This window comes from Pieris rapae, chromosome 8, assembly GCF_905147795.1.
Source record: "Pieris rapae chromosome 8, ilPieRapa1.1, whole genome shotgun sequence".
In the NCBI taxonomy this organism is placed as follows: Eukaryota; Metazoa; Arthropoda; class Insecta; order Lepidoptera; family Pieridae; genus Pieris; species Pieris rapae.
In genome coordinates, this window is record NC_059516.1 from 3,970,113 (window position 1) to 3,993,522 (window position 23,410).

General features: G+C 31.8%; 1 non-coding gene across 1 annotated transcript; it reads right to left on the minus strand.

The window, feature by feature from the left end:
• Window positions 1–542: 542 nt before the first annotated feature.
• Window positions 543–614, minus strand: Trnad-guc. The gene has a single exon. It is a non-coding gene; the product is annotated as a tRNA-Asp (tRNA).
• Window positions 615–23,410: the final 22,796 nt, after the last annotated feature.

Sequence of the window (23,410 nt, forward strand, 5' to 3'; positions counted from 1 at the left end):
TTTTTTTATGGAGGTTTTTATACCTAGGCTTATGTTATCACTATTTTTGTTAGAGATTCCTATTTTTTTTTAAATGTTACATAACCTATGTTAGTCAGTATGCAGTATTCTAATGGTGAAATCGGTCAAGTAAAAACATTACAAACATACATACAAAAACACAATTGTTTCCTGTTTATAATATTAGTATAGATGGGCAAGCTTACAAGCTGAAGAGAATTCGAGGAGTTTGTCTGACCGCTAGTAGTTTCACGTTGCCATGGCAACCTTTGAGAGCCGGTAACGATGTACCTAATTCTGTAATCGGATTTACAATAATAATATTACTAAAGGGTTTTAAACCAACCATTGTGAATGGGGAATTATGTTTTGTAATTAACTGTTAATTACATTCTGTATTATAAATGTTTGCCGTGGTGATTTTTTTTAATTTGTGAATAACGCAATACGTTAACCCAACCAAAACCTTTATTAATTGTTGTAGCCCATATATGGAAATAAAACAAAATATCAGAACTATGTTTAAAAATAAAAAAAGATAACTCCACGGCGGGGAATCGAACCCCGGTCTCCCGCGTGACAGGCGGGGATACTGACCACTATACTACCGAGGATTATGATTGAGTTTCGAAATTAAACTATGTATCAAAATACAAAACTATATTTTATCCTTGAACATAGTTGATCAAGATAGTGAATTTATATATTTATGTTTGTTGCGTAGTTAATAATATTATCAAGTACCTGTAGTGGTATTTTTAACTAACCGATATATGATTATTATATATTCATGATTTTAAAACGTTTTTGTGCAATTCCTTATGTATTATTCATAAAATTCACATAATTAGCAATGTCTCGTATTAATAATTTACATATTTTGTTTATATTCTCATTCCTATTCTTATATACATATATATATATATATATATATATATATTATACGAGAAATTGCTAATTATGTGATTCGGCTACGAATACGGCTTGTATTGGAGTCTATGTCGTTAAATAGTAAGTAATTTTAACATTTAAGTATAATTCTACTGTACGTGGGTATATGAACTCCTCTTAAACGGCTTGACCGATGGCTTAGATTCACAAATCACCCCGACAAACGGCGTTGCATTCGTTATGTAATTTATTTATCTATACAGCAAATAAAAAGCAGGTATATTTATATATAAATCTTCTGTGCATTGTTCTTCTGTGTTCGCAATTAAACTCCTAAACTTCTGTCAGATCCGCCAGTCTAATATAATATCTATTTAATAATACTTAAATTTAATACTCATGGGAATAGTAAAGAAGTGGAGTACCCTAATTGAATAATGATTATGACATAAACTTAACGTGCGAACTATAGTGACGTCATAGTCGAACATATTATTCCGCATACCGCTTTTGTTGCGGGAGTTGTTGAAGACAAGAGTAAGACTAACTAAGAGTGACTTTACGCTCCCGCAACGTTGCGCTCCTTGGTAGAATATCAAGGTGTGTAGTCGTTAAATTACTTAAATAAACTAACTAATTGAACTAACTTTGATTCGTCACCAATAATAACAATTGCATAGTAGAAATATATTTAATTTTTAAATTGCATACATGTATTTCACTTGTAATTGTATAATTTCATTTCACTTTTATCATTGTAATGTTTCCAATAAATGTTGCATACATTGTGTTCTCTGTAAGTGTTTATGTGTGATTCATTAGTGTACCTTTTAAAAGAATACATTTATCTAGCGACGCTTAGTACATTGATTCTACTTACATGGATTCTACGATCACTTCAATGTCATGACGTCATACTACGAAATGGACTAATACAACATGTCAACCATGATAATCCCATCACGATTGCTAACCGTCACCGGCGCGGAAAAGTTTATTTAGTCTAGACTAAATAAACTTTTAACGGGCACTATAGCCCGGCAGAGATGTACTGGTTGAAACAGTCCGAGCTGAGCTGCCAAAATCCTTCAACAACATCCTCGACAACAGCGTGATGCCATTAAGAAAACCACTGGGACCTTCGGGCCAGTCACTGCTTAGACTGGTTGATCTGGATCCTCCCTGTAAGTTGAATGAAACGCACAACATTCTTCCACCACACTTCACACTTATCGTCTTATGTGTGGAAATTTTACTAAGAATTTATGAAACAGAACTATACTGCTCTACTTGATAAACGTTTTATGTTACTCTATTAAGCTCTTTGTCTTACCTGGAAATTCTATGAAATTTCCTTCAAAGATAATGGATGCAGGTAAGTGCTTTTTGAGCCGGTAATAGATTGGTAAATATCTAAATTACAAACGACAAGAAAGGGAAGAACGTTCAGTTCTTTATTTAAAAATAACGTGAAATATAAATTGTTTATGGCTTGTTTTGTTTTTTACTTGAACCAGTATTGTCGCTTCATAGATATTAAACTATTTTGTATGACTAGGATATGATATGGCGTGAAAAGGTTATTTTCTTTATTGATAAAAATGGATATCTCGTGTATGATGATAAACAGACTTTTAAAGAAACAGTAAAATATTCGTTTAGAAAACATTCACTTTGTTACGCGAGGAAAAAACAAATGATGTTTTGTTAGGTAATGTTTACGAATCAGTTAATTCGTAGTAATCCGAATTTCATATTAAGGCCAGAACATTCCATAAAAAAAATAACTTGAATACAGCATAAGAAGACGATTACAATATTTTTAAGGCATTATACAATAAGTTATTATTTTAAGTTATTTTTAAGAGTAAAAAAACGTGGGTAAGAAGGCTCTATTCTTATCGATTGGTCTTGAAAAAAAGTATAAATAACACGGCGAAAAAGCTGAATAATCCTAGCTACCTATTTATTGAAAAAAAAACTACTGTTTAATAAATGAAAGAGTAAACTTAACAAGCAGATAACAAGCAAATACTCGGCTACACTTCACAACACTACACTAAGTGGCACAATTAGTCTGCAAACTCATGTAATAGGGAGAATTGCTCTTATCATTCGCGGGTGAAAGTTAAAATCCCATTATCGCACTAACGAGGCAACGTGAGTTAAGTGTAGGGTATGATCTGAAGCGGATTCAAATAGAAATCGAATCGGCTTCAGCGGTCATGAGTTGATAGTAAACCTGTGTATACGGTACCTCAGATTGTAAAGGTACCACAGAGTGTACAGCTACACCAGTGTGTACAGCTACACCAGTGTATACAGCTACACCAGTGTGTACAGCTACACCAGTGTATACAGCTGCACCAGTGTCTACAGCTACACCAGTGTGTACAGCTACACCAGTGTGTACAGCTACACCAGTGTGTACAGCAGTGTGAAAATGTTGCAACTTTTGGATCGTGCGGAATAAAACCTAGAGCTTGACGAACCGATTTCGAAATAACGGCATTTAATATTTATAACTCCACCACGAAATCGTAATTGACACTGTTGTAATGCTCTATTGAGGAGTTATGACGATTTAATCATATTTACTTGGTTGGAGTTGGCTCTAAATTTATTGAAGATATAAATATATAATTTTTTTTAAATCTTAATTGATGGACTTTCTACTTAGATCCTAATTTACAAATCACTTATACCTTAGTACATACGAGAAGCGAAAAATTTCGCAGCCCAGTCTCAAAACTGTTATAGGGCGGTAATTCGGGAAAGTGGGCGCAAATGCGCCCATTCGCCGAGGCGCAGATGATTCGCCCGTACGACGATAATCGTAAAATAAATCGCGGGAACAAGGACCATTGCTCGCATATGCCGGAAGTAATTCCTATTGTTATTTTTTATTATATTACCACATAATAAATAAACCCATAATATTTTATCGGTTACATTTTTGTCTATTTTTATTGCTAGGATTAATCAATACAGTGCAGCTTCAGTCTCCCGATTTTCTGATCGCTGAACATCAGCTACCTTGGATGCACGGCACATATTGCCTAGCCCCACAATTTGCCACTCGCGAATTATGACGGGTGAATAAGCGGATAAATGTAGAAAACTTGACTATTAAACTGGCGGAGAGTTTATTGCCTTCTCTTCCGTTCTACACACTTCACCCTTGATTTGAGAACTGGCAGTAAGTAAATTTAAATTTAGATTTTTTTTAATTTTTTTATAATACTCTCCTGCTTTTCCAATTGTTTTGATTGTACCATAATTTTTTTTGGTTTCAAAATTATCGACCCTGGTCTATAAGTGTATATCGCGTTACCAATATTGAATTTGATTTTGACTTTAAGTTTAATTGGATCTGTGTATTGCGTAAATTACTGGAGGATTGGGTACCAGTAACGCTGATGGTCTCCAAATCAACCGGCAACACTTTCTCTTATTTTTATATATATTTCTTTTCTAAATATGTGCGTGATTAGTTCAGATATAATACAAAAACAAAGAAGAATGTCGATATTTTCTTTGCTTATAATGAGTGAATAAAATAAATAAATAAATTGTTAGGCGTACAAAAATTCATTTTCAATAATATATGGCTAAGCAAATAGACGTCTGCAATATAAAAATTACCTTAAGCCGGAAGATTATCCCATATTAGATTTTTCCCATAGAGATTGGTAAAATGTACCCCAGCGAGGTAATAATTGAAGCTTGCTAACGGATTGAATGGATGGAATTAACTGAGCGTTACCTAATGTCTTCACCGCTGCCTGTAGCAGACAGCTAATAAGAAATTGTGCAATATTATACAGCTTCTGTACAAGAACGTATTTGAGATGATGACAGCTTGTTTTTAATATACTTTAGGGAAATATGTTCCATATTCAAAACAAGAATTCTTTTAAGAATAAATATAATACTGAAACCATTTTAGGACTGGCAACCATTGTAACAGTTATTTAAGATTTGAGTCTTGGTCAATATCATTCATCATTATAAATATCAATACCGATAATTCAGAATCGCGTTTCTGTGATAAAATCAACAAGAAACACCTATTCCCTATCATTTCCATTATGTATGAAATGTTAATCTATGTATCACTGACAATACTTTAAACCAATAAACCAGTTCGTGGCTAAAAAAAATTACCTCTGACATTAAGCTGGTGTCTGGTGTTAGCGGTGATGCGACGAATTTAAATTGACAACTCTACACTAGCGCAGTGATGAAAGTTGTTTTCATACATTTTTAAAAAAAAACACCGTGTACTTATTATTAGAAGTTACTACTTTGGCGTAACAAGATTAAAATCTTATTCAAAATCTTATCTTTCACCTTATTTGTAGAAAAAATTACACTAGCAATAGAAAAAAAGGTATTTAATACATTGGACATTTTATTATAACGCATTATCTAGTTGATTTATATACAATAAAAATAAATGTTGACTATAGCTTCAGGGGACACCCTGACACCCGACAGGGTTTTTGTGACGGAGTGCGCGAGCATCGTAAAAATTTAGTGTCATAATTCTTCTCTAACGCGTCAAAAGAAGTATAACTTCAAAAAGATGAGTAAGTAATACTAAAGTATTTTTAACGCCCAACGCGCGCAAAAAGGGTTTTTCATTTAATAAAACCGTTTAAGTGCCTTAGTAACTGTTAAGGAAAATTCATCAGAAACCATCCTCGGGCTACAGGTGGTTACTCAATTATAAGTTAATTTTACTCTCTCTAATTAAAGTCCGTAAAATAAGGTGAACGAATTTTTAAAACAATACTTTTCCTCAAAAATCTTTAGCTTCATTGTCGAGCAAATTGAGTCATTCTATTGTATTTTGACTATTGTGGAATTTATTGCAAAAACATTATTTGACTATATCAGGTGCCGTATAGATAAGATTACAAATTGGAACGAAATATTGAAAACATCTATATGGAAATTATTAACATTTGCTAGCGTCGATGCAAAAGAAAGTATTGAGAAACAATTAATATACCGTGATCTTTTAATCAAATCAACAAAATTTTTCTTAACTGAAGTACTTCTTTGAACTACAAGTTCGCCAAGTCAAAGCAAGAAGCAGCAAGAGTATAATACATAACAAAACAGACGCACGAAGACGCTTCAACAAAAGAGTAATGATTTATTACACTACGGGGTTAAGACTCTGTAAATTGCAATTTATTTATTTATTATACGAGAGTGTAATTTACTGCATGGGGTTGGAATTTACGAATATTATGAAAAAGAAAATTATGTTTTTTTTTCGACCTTTCTTTGATTCTTGATACCTGTTCGCGTGTGGCCACAGCTTTGCTAATGGAGGTGAAAAGTTTGTTTTATTATTATTATTGACAGTTACAATAATTTACTGCTTTAATATGTAGAAGCATGGTGTTATGATTGCAGGTGCTCTAGAGCATTTGGCAAAACAAACCTTAGCGATTCTAAAGAGTGACGGAGAATTCCAGTTTTTCTCGTCAGTTCTTCGCCCTTGAGAACTGGCAGTAAATATAAACTGAGAAGTGACGTATTACTGACGTAATCTTAGCGTTATGTAACATTATTACATGTGCCAATTTGATTTTTAGAACTCTCTAATACAACGGTTATTAAGTTTAAAATGCAATTGGGAATCTGTGTGAAAAAAATGTATCCTCTTTGCTTGTCCACAGTTGATCTACTCGTATAAAACCCTAAATTATGTCCTTGGTTTGCTCCAGTCTCAGCCATCGTCTCATCTTAATACTTTCCAAAAGGTTTCGTATAACGCGATCTTACCCGACATCATCGGTACTATTGAAAGAACTACTTTTACTGTAAAAATTGACTGAAGCCGCTATCATCTTTTTAAATTTAAAGAGTTAAATAGAATAATATTAATTGAAAATTTATGAAATAATTTCATCCAGTAAAACCAGGACCTTAAGTCAACAAAACCGTATGACACGAGATAGTGGTGTCGCTGGCAGATTCAAGAATTAATGAGATCCAAACAATAGAGGCTGTATAAACATAATTAGCTTCTTAACTGTGCGGAAATAAAGCATTCAAGTTATTGCTAGTAAAAATAGTTGGGTGTGTGCCAAGTAGGCTTTTTATGAAGCCTTTATTACTTATACTTTATTCGGTATTAAGTCTTAAAAGTATAGCTATATCCCTTGACAGAATACATTTTTAAATGTAATTAGATTATTAACATATTAATTACTATTTATTTTATTTAAGTATTCCTACAGCTAATCACTAAACAATATTCAAACAATTACATTACACACAAAAGCCAAAAAGGAAATACACATTGAAACAGAAACACAGTTTTACAAAGTAATATTACTATGAGTAATAATAATTAAAAATGGATACAGAGAAAACTAAGTAATTCGTTTCTATTACATATGTGAAATCATAATAATTTAATTCGGAGAAGCGACTAAGAGTTTCACTATGGAGAGTGTTGAAAGTAGGCTTAGGTAAAACTCCTCTATGAAAAAAATTGTAAAACGTGTTTGATATAGGAGCAATACTTGTGATACAAATAAGTATAGTGTAATAGTTAGATCATATATCTAATGTACGCTTACGGGTGAATGAATATTTGAAAAGGAACACATAAAGGGTAATTTAAATATGTGCAGTCAAAATCTATTATAAGAATAAAATCTAATCATATTTGGTCATACAAACCGATAGTCGTAATAGCCGATGACGTTGTTATTATCTAATATGTACGTACTTATTATTGTATGTGTTATTAATATACTCATGTATGAAATAATACTACATTTTATTTATTTCATATGACAATTATAATAAAAAGACATTACGATATAATTATAAACTTTCAACGTTAACATAATCTGTTCTTTTTTTATAAGATGGTCTAATAGATTACAACCGTGACCTTTGACCTTTGATTTTGGTGATTGGTTGGTTTAATCAATATAACCGGTATGTTGTTCTAAGCGATATAGTATTAAAAGGTTTTGACTAAAATATGCCAGTTTAATATATTTATAGACTTTCTGTTTATTTTTGAAAATAATATCAAATTATACTGGTTAACTTAAAGCACTTGTTTTGTCAAATTGCCTCTGTTGTATCATATCTCAGTACTTTCGTCCAAAGCTTCGCTTGTAGGTTCGAACACGGCTGTGTACCAATAGACAGTTTTCTACGAGCGCATTTAACATTTACTCATACGGCGAAGAAAAACGTCAGTAAACTGGTATCAGGCGCAAAAAGTCGACGTGTGTCAGGCACAGTAAAAAAACAAATGATCATGAAACATACACAGAAATCTGAGGCCCGCACTAAAGAGGTTGTTGGAATTAAAAGCTTTATTTATTATTGCTTATCAATCTATATTAATCTTAAAGTTAAAATAGATTAGTCCTTGCAAACACAGGATCAACAAGGATAAGCTATCAAAGCATAGGAAGTGCCGGTTACGGTATAATTACTGTCTACCCAGCTCTTTAAGAAATTAAGGCAAAGTTTATAAATACCAGTTAAGTAATAAGTTAAAGGCGTTGTGTCAAAGAGCTCATAGTTCGTGCTAAGTAGTTAATAATTCCTCTAAGGAAATGTTTTCAAACGATGTACCTTTTAGTTAAATAGTTTTCTTGAAAGTTCTGTAGGGACGCGCGGCTGGGTGTCGATATTGTGGTACAAGGCATGAACTTCTGTCTGTCATTATTATTGTATACTTTTCAGAATTTTTACATATGAAAAATACAATATGAGACAATAGCAAGATAAATAAATATAATACATATATTACAATAAGAGAGCTGGTGCGGCTTGTGATGCGGCTGAAAAAGCTAAAGTCTGCAAATACAGGGGTCTAGGCTCTGAATATGATTTTGTCCCATTCGTTGTCGAGACCCTTGGTCCGTGGGGTCCTAGCGCGTTAAGGCTTTTTAGGGAATTATCAAAAAGGTTAGTCGACATCACAGGAGAACGAAGAGCTGGCAGCTACCTCGCACAAAGAATTAGTCTAGCTATTCAAAGGGGGAACGCTGCTAGTATCTTCGGAACCTTGTCTAAAGGGACTCCTTTTAATAATATTTTTTAATAATTAAATGTTAAGGTTAGTTATTAGATATATTTTTATGTATTATGTTATTTGTTTTGAATTAATAAATAATACATATATAGATTACCTTTTATTATGGACATATTTTAATTTTTTTTAGATATCTCTCATTTTAAATATTTTCTTTGAATATTCTTATTTTGTGTGTGTTCTTTTGTATGTTTTGTTAATAAATGTTATGTTTATGTCTATTATTATAATAACTACAATTTTAGTAATAATTTTCATTGTAATTGAAAGGTGTTTCATGTGTTTTAAATTGTCAAACAAGTCACAGGGTATTTCGTTTTACACATACATTTACATTTATAGACAAGGCCTTGAAATCTCTCCGGCAACAGTATAGCGTGTTTCATGACGATGATGAATTCAAATACATTGGAGCAGGTAGGTGTGAAAGGCGCATTTAGGAAGAAAATTTCAACAAATTAAGAAATAATGTATTATTTACTTTCGCCAACCTCTTATATCTTGTTACTGGATCAGATCGGGTTACAAGTTAGTAATGTTATTAGGAGAGAGTTTGCTTTGTGAACGGAGCCGCTGCCCGCTACTCGCTTCATGTAATTTTATAATATTACAATATTTACACTCCTTCTTAGGCTACTAAGGACTTCGTGTTATATATTCGTGGAATTTATTTAATATGGCAATACTGCAAAATAGAGCAGTGTTGGCCTAGTGGCTCCAGCGTGCGACTGTCATCCCTGAGGTCGTCCCGGGCTGTGCACCATTTTCCTTTCTTTCTTAAATGTGCACATTTAACATTCGCTCAAACGGTGAAGGAATACGCGGTGAGTAAACCGACATGTCTTATACCCAAAATGTCGATATCGTGTGTCAGGCACCAACTTGCGTATTTGATTGAAAAATGATCATGAAACAGTTTTAGAAATCTGAGGCCCAGACCTAAATTGTAGGTTCCATGTTTTTTTTTAATAACTGCAAAATAAATCAGTACTCAAATGAAAAGTCGTTTCCTTACAGACTTTAGGGAAAGAAATCATAAATTAAATACAAACAGGTTCCATGTGTAGAATACTTGTTGTATAATATAATACAACAGCAAGTAGTGAATTATTAAAGATCTAATGCACTTGCTAGATGCTCGCATCCCTTGGTGTTGCATTTGAACTTCGGCTATGAATTATTCTAGGTATATGCGCAAATTATAGAGAGAGAAATATCATAAGAAACCTACGTCATCTAATTTAATCTTAACATCGACGGCATGTGTCGAACGAAAGAAGTTTGCTTAGATATTTTTCTATTCTTAAAAGTAATTTTAAATATCTGCTAAGCAACCTAATAACTAATAATTAACTTAATTTGGACTATTCCTTAGTTGGAATATTAAAATCTATCAATCAATTTAAATTATATACATTAAAATGAAGACAATCACGATATGACTTTTAGTTTCCGATGATACACAAACAAACCAACGTTTATACACTTAAGGGTTGAGCACAGACGCTTGGAAACCTAAAGAGATAATTTCCCGTGAGACTTTAGCTCGTTTGCCTGTTCTATCTAAAAAAACATCCTTAACATATTTTCAAATTTTAACAAAATCACATACATAAAACGAATAAACTATTTTTACTCAATTATTAATATGATATACAAAAACGAAATTGACATAAATAATGAGTTCATAGTGCCATTTGTTCTTTTAAAGTCACGAATATATATTATTTATCCATACCTAAACTAGTATATTTCTCATCGTATTGTAACACATTTAAAGAAAACACTTTTTTAACCCTACATATTTTAATCGATATCAACTGCGGGGAAATAAATACAAATAATACAACATTTTCTACAGCTGTGATACTTTTTGACATTTAACACCTTTGTCTTCAGTCACCGTGACCACGCACGCTGTAAAGCACGCGAAACGTCGGTTAAATTTAAATTATGTTTAAATAGTAGTTTAGAATAGTATATTCATCAATAAATAACAGAATACCACAGATACAAATAGAAGCGTTTTAAACTAGAATCACGTCCGGTCATATGTGTAACAAGAAAATAGAGAATGAAAAATTTCAAACATAAATTCAAACGACACTCCCACAGACTCGTAAAGCAGATTCGTTTTATTGTCTCGACTTGAAATATGTTTGTTTAGATCTAAGTTTTAGTAAAATTGTTGGGGTCATAAAATTAGCATACTGTTTTGAACGTCTGAAATCGGAAAATGGGTAACCTTTACACCATACACACTCTTATTTGAGGAATACATTGGTTTTCATATATTTTAAAGTTCCTTAAAAGTTTTTTAAATACTTTACGTTTTGTACATTTTGCTTACTTGGTTATGCGTTGAATTACGCCCGAACCCAATAATTATTCCACAATCTCAGATTGAAAGCAGTTTGAGATCAGACCGTGACAGTCGATCGATCTCCTCTCTGCATCCCAATAACCAAACCATACAATTCAACCATTTTTGGCGACATATAATGTAATCTCTTCGCTCTTTACACTTATATTTGATAATTAATATAAACCAAATAAAGTAAATAAAACCGTACAAATAATATTAAAATATACATGTGTATGTTTAAAACATATCAAATATCTTTTTAATTATTTTAAAACCTGGTGTAAGTTAAAATCCTAAGACAGGATATTGGCACAGTTGAACTGTCATTTTTTATGCAAAGGTCTATCCACATACACCGATCCGACCTCCCATGGATCTTTTATCGACAGATGGCTATTACACTCCGTCGATTGGATATTGGCACACTTTTATCAATATTTGGATTAAGATGTCTATCTCAGATGGTAAAAACTGAATTGAGTCAGGGTATTAGGTTTGGTCGTTAACAACAATATATAATATTAAAATGTTTTTTGTAAAATCTCTTAGAATTATTATCTCCTGGTAAGTCCAAGTTAAATAATGTTTGAAAACTCTATTAATAATAGCTAAGCAACGTACTATATATACGCATGCATTGTATTTATTTGTATGTGTTTTGAACAAAATTTAATTTCCTCGTTATATTCAATACGTTTCTAAAATAACCGTCAAAATACGAAAGCATTCAACAATTTTATTCGTACTGTTGGAAGCTCGCCGGACACATTAGGAAATTGTATACGTGACTGGAATCGAACTCACAACCCCGATGCTGATAGGAAATATGTGGTTAGTTAATCAAAGGGCGTCCTCTGTAATACACGTCATTTTGGTTGTAGTCTAGGAGCCAAGATATAATCGAACACGATATTGGATTAAATGGGTGGTTTTTTATGTGAAAATAAAAAAAATCTTTTTTAGCGCATATACACATGATTTAAAGAATATCAACAAACAAGAAGTTTAGTAAGCTTTTTAGTACAGAGAGACTGACCAGTCCTTAGAAACGTTAAGTTATTAGTAACGTCATAAATTCCTGTTTATACTTTGTTAAAAAGTTTTATTTTAGGCTGTAGACTCATTTGCATGAGTTTTTTTTGGTCTGGTTAAATCGATGATCTTATATTTTTTGTTCACTCTGAAGTCGGTTTTGAGGTTAATTAGCTCTGAGACTATACTTTCTTTTTCTTCCTCTTATTAAGAGGTTATAATTGCTTATTAGAACCTCTTTGAAATATTGATGAAAGAAAAAAATAATAGTTGTATTTATTTATTATTTTTTATATCATTTTACATCTTTTATCATATAAACCTAAAATTAGAACAAAAATTAACAGTCCCGTTATGTCATAATCATTATATGTTTTTTTTATTTCCTATAATATATATATATTCCGATAGTATAAAAGAATTAACATGGGTATAGACGCAAATTAACAACTCTCTTCAAATCAGAAATCGGTTTATAATAAGAAGTTTTTGATTACTAAAATCTATCGATTTGTAGTCTAACCACATTAAATCATTACAACAAATAACGTAGCACAAAACTGGTTGAGCCTAAATTTGAAAACTATTAGATAAAATAGTTCTGCAATATCTATTGCAATGTCTAATGTAAGTTACTCACAACATAATTAAAAATTTAAAAACGGAAAGCACTTACGGCGAGATAAAAAGCTCGCGGCAGGTGCAACATACATTAGCAACTAAGTGCCGACACTCCGACACAGATTAATGCTTGCTATATGCCAGGAGATTTCTAATCTGTTATGAACTTGGTAAATTCATAAGTAAATCACGGATTTTTCTATCTAAATGGCAATACTGATTAAATTCAACACACAACTTTCAAATAAGAGAGAGTTCACATTTTCAGTACATATCTATTTGTTTTATATATTCACACCTTTTTTCCATAGAGGAAGGCAGAGACAACGGATCTCCAGTTGCACTCCTCACATACCTCTCATGCTTCATCCACTTTTATGATAATGACCATGCATTCTCGTCGGATATGGGTACTTTTAATGTGTCCTTTTACTAGTACCTCGTGGTCACGGTATGTACGACAAGGACAACCTGGTTACTGTCAGTATCTCTATAAATATTATATAACAACTTAGAAGACAGCTTATAAAATTACAAATACACCAATTGTAACTTAATTTTCAGCTATTTTAACTCCATTACGACATTTTATTAATTTAATTCTATTCCATTTTTTCTAGATGTACTGACAACCATAAAACATAAAAGATTTTTTTAAATATTGATGTGGTCAGTATAAGATATTGTTCGTTTATCAAATTCGTAATAACTAAGGCCCTTTAGTAGGGCTGTGAAAAAAAAATTGTGTTACATGGATCACACAACTTTTTACTGTAGAAGAACTTAATTAAAAGTTAAAGTTTTGAAGACATATTTTTTCCAAATGCTGTTTCGATTTCTCAGTTATATTCTTTACTACATTACTACCCGTCAGTTCTCGTAAAAGGTCCTTCTTCAAAGAGACTTACCATATGAAATACTTACATGATTAAAATAAAAAAAAAATGATCCAGATCTCGATTAAAATAAGACCTAAATTTAATTTTCTTAATTAAAAAGGTTTTTTTTAATAGTTTGTGTTTACAATATATCATTAGTCAATCGGGAAGTAGGTGCCTCTTGTACCTGACACTTCTAACCTTAGTAATAATAATAATTAAAATAGATAAATAGAAACTTATTTAGATTTAATAATCTTGGAGCCTGTGGCAGCGAAACATAATACTTAACGTACTTTTCACTATTGAATAAAACATATTTGCTAAACAAGTATCTGTCGGTCGGTGGCGTGCAAATGGCTCTATACATCAAGGGTGCACTTAGCTTAGTTTATTTACCGGACAAGATAACTTGTAAGAAGCACCAGATGGGTTTAGGATGTTCTTGAGTTTTATCCGAATTTTTAAGTAAGATTTTGATATTAAGATGATGAATGTTTTACATTTTTAGTAGATTTTTTTTCTGAGGATCAATTAAAAGAAAATACTACTAACGAACGCACATAGTGAATGTAATTATTTTACTATTATTAATATGTAATATGTTTAACAATAAAACTATACTATTGGTTTGGGATGATATATACATTTTGTTTAGTTAAAGATATTTTTTTTATTTTTTTCTAAATTAGGAACTTCCGATTAAATAAAATATTAAATATACAAAGATAACATAAGTTTAACATTTACTTAAAATTTAATAACAAAACTTTTGATATTTATTTAAAAATACTTTGCCAACAATAAATTATTACGTCAACAGAAAAAAATTAAAACTAATTGTACACACACATAAGCAGACAGCATAACTCGCTAGCAATAGTTATGCTAACTAACAGGAGCTTATAAACTATTATATGATCTAAAAAGCCAGAGATATATTATTGCAAAATTAAGGAAATTATATCAAATATTACCAACGATATTTACCCAAAATACACAGAAAACTTAAATCCATTGTATAAATAACACGTTATATTACAAAAATACATTCTCCGTTCAGTTCAAATATACGAAAACTCTCTGTTTAATAAAAGGCGTTTGTACATGAGGTTCCATATATGAGGATATAAAATGAAAAGCTTAGGAATTTTTCATTGTAATATTCTTAAGGAAATCTGATCTTGCGAATACCTTGAAATTTAAGACGTCATGTTGTTTGATCTTTTACAATATTATTGTGATCCACGAATGCTTCTCTGCATATTTTTGCAAGTGGTTTTATATAGAATTTGGATACAAGGATTTAAACTTATAAAGTTTGGGAATTTAATTTTTAAAGTAAATAAGACTTAGGAAGGTTGTTTTTCCAATCCACGTCTGGTTTTGTTAAAGAGATAAACTAGTCGAGATAGTATATATATCTTACTCATAGTATATCTTACTCAGTATAAGGGAAGGTAGTTCTGGTAATTAAAAGAGTTTCTTGTTAATTTGTCGTAGGTGGTGTAATCATTTCAGAGAGTTTCCTTATTTCACTTTGAGGAGAGTATGATAAGAGTATTAATTTAAAAAAAATGGCAGTACAACAATTTTAGAACTGCGCCTTAATTTAATAAGCAAGTAGGAGATCAACCTTCTGTCACATCATTTTTTTTTTATGTGGAAAAATGCACTTATGCAGTATCGAGCTTGACGCGGGGACTGCGGGGTTGGGTTTACACTCGGGGCCTAGCTACACTCAAACCCCTCTGAATAGCAGAGAGATTTGACTGTAGCTAGGCCCCCAGCCTTGAACTACCGGTCCCTCTACGGTCATCCCCAGACCTCTCCCTCAATCGCTCAGCTGCCTCCTTCTGCAGCATTACAGCTCACAAGAGACATTGCACTCCAGGCCTAGTGTCAGATCAGCCTGGTGCACGCTTTTTGGGTCCAAGGCAAGCCGGTTTCACCGTTCGAGCGAATGTTAAATGCGCACATAGAACCAAAGGATATTCGTGCACAGCCGGGGATCAGACCTACGACCTCAGGGGTTAGAGTCGCGCACTGCCACTAGGCAAACACTGCTCGGTATATGTTTTCTTCATGTAATAAAAATCCAAAATCTTTGCTAGCTAAGAAATCGATTAATTAATATCTTTTAGTCGTGTGCCAAAAAACAATTGTAATTTTGTAGTTATATTAATATGTGTCTACATAAGTATTATGTTTGTAATGGAATACAAACATTACTGAACGGATTCCAAAAAATATTTTGTAATTGAAATGCTGATTTATCCCTGAATAAGGCTATAATCCTTAAAACACACAAAACAAGCGAGGCAAGCCAATAGAAAGTTGCAGTGATAAATTCCGCAATCAATGGATTAATTCAAACATTACTTAAAGCAGGTTTTTTCTCTTTGTGGCACATCAGGCCCGTTTATCTTATTCATATATAAATAAATGGCTTTTTAGTTGGAGGCAAATTGGAGTCGACACGGTGTCATTGTGTGAACACACGAGTTTATATTTGTGAAAAACACGATACGTTTTATGCCCTTATATACGCCAAACTGATTATCTGTTCTGTATATATTATTTGATATGTATTGTCAAATGTTAATAGTAAATATAAAACACATTAAAATTTAAAGAAAACTCTTTTTTTACGGCTATTATAAGATATAACATCAGTTTGATAGTGTTTATTTACATTTTTGACGTGATTTAACCTTTAGTAGTATAAAAATCTGTTCCGTATCTTAATTTGTATGTAATCTAAAAAACTCTCCACTCATATGCGTTTTTACATAGAGAAATAAGAGCAAATTACTCCGACTCACATAAGTGAGTCGGTTATAAAACAGAAAACAACGAAAACATTTATATATTAACTGCACTGGCCGGCACAAAACTTTCCCCCTTAGCACCTCATTTTACGAGCTCTCTACATAAAGCACTTCATGCCATGTGTTATTATGACAACTTATTTCACAAAATGTACATTTAAGCAGGATTTACTTGCCACGCTAAATTCAGCTTTATTTCAAACGAGTGTGTGTGAAAACCGGATGAAAATGGCTCAAAAGCTTTTTGATGTCAGTCCCTTTGTGTGTTGATGACTAGGTGATGTTTGACGATTTTAGTGTTTCCAGATTTATAATAGTCGTATTTCGAGCTTGTTTTACCATTGTTTTGCGACAGCTGACTTTTATAAGCATGTTGTTACTCAGAATAAGTGAATTTTGTTCTTTTTATTTGAATTTTTAATAACTATATAACTGTGATACACTTTAATTCGATGTCGCTGTTGAGTTGCCTATGATTTTGCATTGACTGTAAATAATATATAAAAATTCGAAATTTATTGCCGTTTATATTTTTTTATTTTTTTGATAAAATATTATACAGTTTTTTTATATAGCATAAGACTGTATTAAGAGACAAATAGTTGTTTGAATGTAGAAAGTCGTTTTATTTTACACGTCTCGTCACGTCATTTATTTGTGATTTTGCAATAAGAACCATGCTATTTAAAAAATAAATATATTCTTATATTCAAACTAAGCTACTCTGTGGTAAAACTAAAGCTATTTTTAACACTGCGGTTGTGTTCTTGAACCTCGGTTATAAACCAAAATATATTTCTAAAACTGCATTGACTATAACAATAACAATAACTATAACAATAGCTTTTGTATCAAAACTCAATTATGAACATTAAAGTATTATGTATAAGGATGCAAAAGAAACTGAAGGTACAATGTACCATTAATGAATCATCATAAGCTTGCATTGTCAGGTTTTAGTTTGCCCACCGTTGCACATGGCCTCCTCTATCCGTTTCATCCATGCCTGTCGTTGGAGTGACTTTTGCGGAGAGGAATAATCATCAGCATGTCTCAAAGAACTATGGCATGTATCAGGCTCAGATGTGCCTATATAAGAATGCATAATAAATAAGATAATGCCATATGTAAGACTATAGATAGATACAACTCTAAGATGTAGTGCTACTGAATTATTATGGAAGCAATAAGTTTAAAAAAAAGTGGAAATAAATAAAACACCTACGTGAAAATTTTCTTTCGGTTTTGTATTCACTGCAAACGCTACAGAACAAAGTTTGTTACATTATGAGAAAGAAAGGTAAAGAAATAGTAAAGAAAACAATCTGTGATGTGATACGTGCATGGAGTTAGAATCGCTTTTATCTTAACATCCCATTTCCTAGCATTTAAAGATCGTACGACCACGAGTTAAGCGAGCATTTTACTTCACCTTTTAAGCGTTTAATTTAATAACAATATTAATAATAATAATAATGTAAAGTGCACAAGATATAGATATATAGAAGTTTTTAAATATATATATATGTTGGACTGGTGGCGTCAGCGTACGACTCTCATCCCTCAAGTTGTAGGTTCGATCCCCGGCTGAGCGCCAATGTAGACACTCTATACGTATTTATAACGCATTTAACATTCGCTCGCACTGTAAAGAAAAAAATCGCGATGAAACCGACAAAAAAAGTAGACGCCGTGTGTCCGAGACAGGAGGCTGATCACCTACTTGCCTATTAAATTAACATGATCATGAAACAGATACAGTGATTTACTAAAATTTATCAATATATAGGAAATCAACACAAAAATGCGTAGTGTTGATTTTGTTAACATTTAATCTTACGTGTCACGTTGTTTGTCCGCGATGGACTCCCAAACTCTAAACTGATATCAATCAAATTTGCATACCGTGTGCAGTTTGTTCTAACATAAAAGATAGGATAGCTTACATCTCAATTTATACCCGCAATATTATTTTATTGCAAATACATATTTGTTTATTATTTGATACAATTCTAACAGATGGCGCTGTGTTAGAAGTACCAACGTTTCACATAAGTACTCCTACCGTTTCCCTTGAATAGTTTACTACTGTGTAATATAGCAAAAACCTTAGCCACAGCAACGCTTGGCCGAGTCTGCTAGTTATATTTATATGTTTAGGATATGGTTTCAAGGCAATTGATATAATTAGTTATATTTCTTTACATACCCTCAGGGGTGGAATGAAGGTTTCATTAAGAATAAATTAATAGGAGCTTTTATTTTCATCGTGATGTTTATGTTTAAAATAAAGTTTACGATCGCAGCTATAAATAACATTTCAGCGTTGTTTGTATACCGTTGCAAATAGAGATCGGATCTGCTATTGCTATTTACTTTACAATTTTTAAACAGGATACAACACCGACCAAATATGGGTAAGCTATAGATATGTGATGCGACTGTAGAAAACAGGAAACTGAATTAGGTCATTTGCAATTTCAGCAAAAAAAATAAGATTTTTAATTAAATTAAAAGTATAATTAATTAACAAGGACTCTTAGTACTCGCTCTCAGTAGCCATACGTGAGTGCTCGGTTTTCATTAAAAGCATGCCCCGCGAACGCTCTGACGTCATTTCCGGCCATTACGGACCGCGCAAAAACTCCATACACCCTCATCAACGTAATAAAACTTTTATGTTTACGATTATCGGGTTTAGTTGACCTATCGTTTTATTTTTAAGGCAAGTTTATTAGCAGTTTCAGGACTCACAAAATGATAATGCACTTAACGCATTAATGCATTGACTCTATTTATTTATTTATTTTGTACTCCTACAGCCAACACAAAATACATATAATAGCAAACAAATACACCGCAAACATAGCCACAGATGGAATACATGATACACTATATAACAAAAAGATTTACAAAAGGGAACAAACAAACAAAGTATTTAATACAATTAACTAACTGATTAAAGTTAATTAATTAATTAAGCCTATATAGAATTTATACATTTTATGCTAGTATATGGTAGTTACAGCTTAAAAATGAAAGCTGCTTGAAAACTGCTTTTCATCGTATAAGTTCATTAGCGACAAAGCCCTGGATGCGATCAGATACTTCAATATACGTATCTATAAGAAAAGTGTATTTTTGTAAGTAAAATATGGTGGCAAGTCATTACTATTTGATACTTTAAAATGACCAATATTTTCCAAGTTCCTTCTGCCAAAACCAACCTAGGAGTTCACCTAGAAGTTCAGGCACCTCTCGTTCGAATTCTTCGCGACTTTAACGGATTCAACACAGCTTATCTGTATATATTCGGTAGTGGGCTGATTGGTTTTAGAGAAAGCATTGTTGGGTGCCTTTCTCAAACCTAATTCGATGTTTTGCTGATGACTTTTTTTCTACTTTATATACCAATAATTCTTATTAATTTTATTTTATTGTGTGTTTGTCTTATCTTGTATATGTTTTTAAGTGTATTTTTTTTATTCCTATTTTTTGCAAAACTTATGTTTACATATATTGTAGTACGTATTAGATAGAAGATTTAATAAAATTATCAGTTATTATGTTTGATGTTGTAGACTAAATAAATAAATAAATATTTGTTACACAAATATGGATTCGATTGATAAAAAAAGTATATAAGAATATTTCCGCTGTCCTTTCTATTTGATTACTGCTTAGAGTGCTACGCAGCTGCAATTGGCCGACGTAGTCGTATCTACGTAGCTACGTGAATCTGAAGCTACGACGTCGTAGCTACTGTCGGTAATGATGGTGTAAGTGAAAACTATACTGTATATGGTTTATAATACAAATTATAAAAATATAATTTAACTTTGGTTGAAACTGAAGTTCAATTGAAATGTATAGTTTAATTATTAATAGGCACCTAAACGCATGATTACGACATTTTACATATTAATTATATAGAACTTTTTGATGTGAATACTTCTTTAAATATTAAAAAAATCTTATTTTCTCTCACCTTGAATATTTGAATGTATGTGTCTGTCTATTTTTATTGTCGCTTTTTTGCATCTACCTTCAAATCACAAAGATAAATTAGTATTCCCTTCAAAAGCACTAGTGTAAATCCCTCTCACGAGGGTGATGCTTAAAATTATAAAATACTTTGACTTATAAAGTTATAAAATAAAATACCTTAAGTAATTGTTTGATACAATTTTATAAGTTTTAGTTGACAGATTGCAATATGTGGCTTGATGTTTTGTAAAACTTTGCAGAAAAGGAATCCAATTAAAATCCTGTAGCAGTTATATGTGTTCTATACAATTATAATACGGACTTTAGATGTTGAAAAGACATATTTTTTACTTCAGTACAGCTGCTGCAAGGATTTATTTTCCGAGAAACGAGAGAAAAGTTTAAACTTTTTAAAACTCCGCACGTTCTCTTATACATACATATAGCGAAACGGCCTCTATTTACCTGCCAAATTGCTAATTTCGTGAGGGAATCGGGTGTCTTAGACTCCATATACGGTATCTGAAAAGGCTTTTATCGAAATGGTACGTTCCGGGAATTTTTTTAACATAATTACCCTTTTGAATTCATTTTGCTACGTTAAAAGTGTTTCACCTCAGAGTAAACAATCGGATTCAATTCTCTTTATTCAAAATATTTCTTTTTAAGAACATTCAAATAAGGTTTTATTTGGAGTATTTAACGATACTATATATTCTTCTCTTTCCGGAGGAAAAGAGCATTGTAATAACAAGATTTTAATTTGATTGACATCGAGTCAAACACCTCCAATATTAAACATGTTATGTAAAGTTTATTGCATAATATTATTTCGAAAAGCTATTTTACCACAGAAATTTCAATGGAATTAAGTTTATAAATTTGTTATTTATTTAAATAATATAATCCTATGACATATTTAAGTGAACAGGGTAACTTGCGGCCTTATCGCTTTGGAGCGATCTCTTCCTGGCCTACTTGAGAATTCTACTGTGAGAATAAAATAAAATAAACAAGACTGCCTACATAAGAAAAAGGTATTACTATACTTAAATAAATAAAATAAAATAAAGTATTGATTAAAATTTTGATTAAACGTAATATGCAGTATATAGAAAAAGCAATAATTAATATTTTATACGTTTTAATAAAATAATTTTTTGTTTCCAAAAGATTCTTATAAATTTTGTTAATTTTAATTTAATCCTAACAATAATTGAATTCTACGTTATTAAAGTTTAAGAAAATCCCCAAATTTACCTTTTGCGTCAGAGCCGTTTAAAATAGGACTTTAGCGAAGGTCAAAGGTTGATTGAAGTCATTAATTTATTAGTGAGATTAATTATTCTGACAGTTTACGGGCCTCTGAACTGCGATATTAACAATAACACGAATCTTGGGTGAACCTATTAATATTATATTAGTTTGAAAGTTTAACATGTTCCTTTGTACATATATTGATATAACAGTAATGTAATAAATATATAATAATACATAATAATTATACTTTGTAAAAGCGCGTTTAGCCTAAAACACACGCGTACTCATACACACTCGTACGCACGACATTGACCGAATTAACTGTAAGTGTTAAACAATTGATACTTGATTGTTAACTGTTCGTTTCTCAGCTTGTGAGACTTATGCTCTTTATCTTCTAAATTAGTCGCTAAAAAGTACTTTTAGCTTCAGTGAGATAAGAATTCACCTACACAAACTTCATGTTGAGATATCTTATTTTCTAATTAAAAATCCTGCCATTAAAAGTTGTAATGTTGGAAAATGTTAAATAATTGAAATGAAAGTTTACAAGCTCGTTTAGTTTTCCTTCGTTCATTTATATAAGCTTCACGGAGCTTCAAAAACTGGGCCGCAAGCTTCTAAGCTTTTAAAGCTTGACATTTCCTATGTTTTTGTTCCATAATCCTTGACTGCGCTCAACAATACTCGACTCAATAATCGATTTTATAACGGTCCACTACTGGGAATCGAGTCTGGAATCGGTTTAATATCGATTAAAACACGATCTTAGTAATATTAAGATGTTCTCGAGTAGGGCGACTCATGAATTTCAAAAAGCAATCGAATTGCATTAATTCGAGATGCCAACGTTAGAGCCATCAGGAATTCGATGGTCCTCAAATGATTTATGCGAAGGAAGCCTTCTTGAATAAGATATTTAACTAAGAAACGCTGCAGCTCAATTTTGGTGAGAAAGGGCTGGGCATTACAATTGGATTACATAATAGTGACGTTTAATTTACGGATAATAGATGGATTATTAGTTATTATTATTATAATATGAATCGAGTTAAAGCCGAGATCTCATTATTTTTTTTACAAACATTCAAAGAAACAGAACTTTACTTAAAGTAGTTAAGTACTTTTACTATTTAAATCAAAACAAAACCATTTCGACTTAGGGTCCTTCAAGAAAAGAGCGTACAAATTCTTAAAAGGCCGGCAACGCACTCAAGACTGTCCAAAGGCGGCGGTATTACTTAACATCAGGTAACAAAACTTTATCTGAATGAGTAATTATATTTTTTAGAAATATATAATTTAATAAAGGTATTCATTATTTCATTTAGAATAGTTAATAATAGCATTTTTTTTCCAAATCCTTCATTGTCTTTCCAAATGTTGTTAGTTAGATGTTAGTAGAAATATGTTAGTCTATGGATATGGACCCAACTTGGGTGAAGGCCGTCTCTAA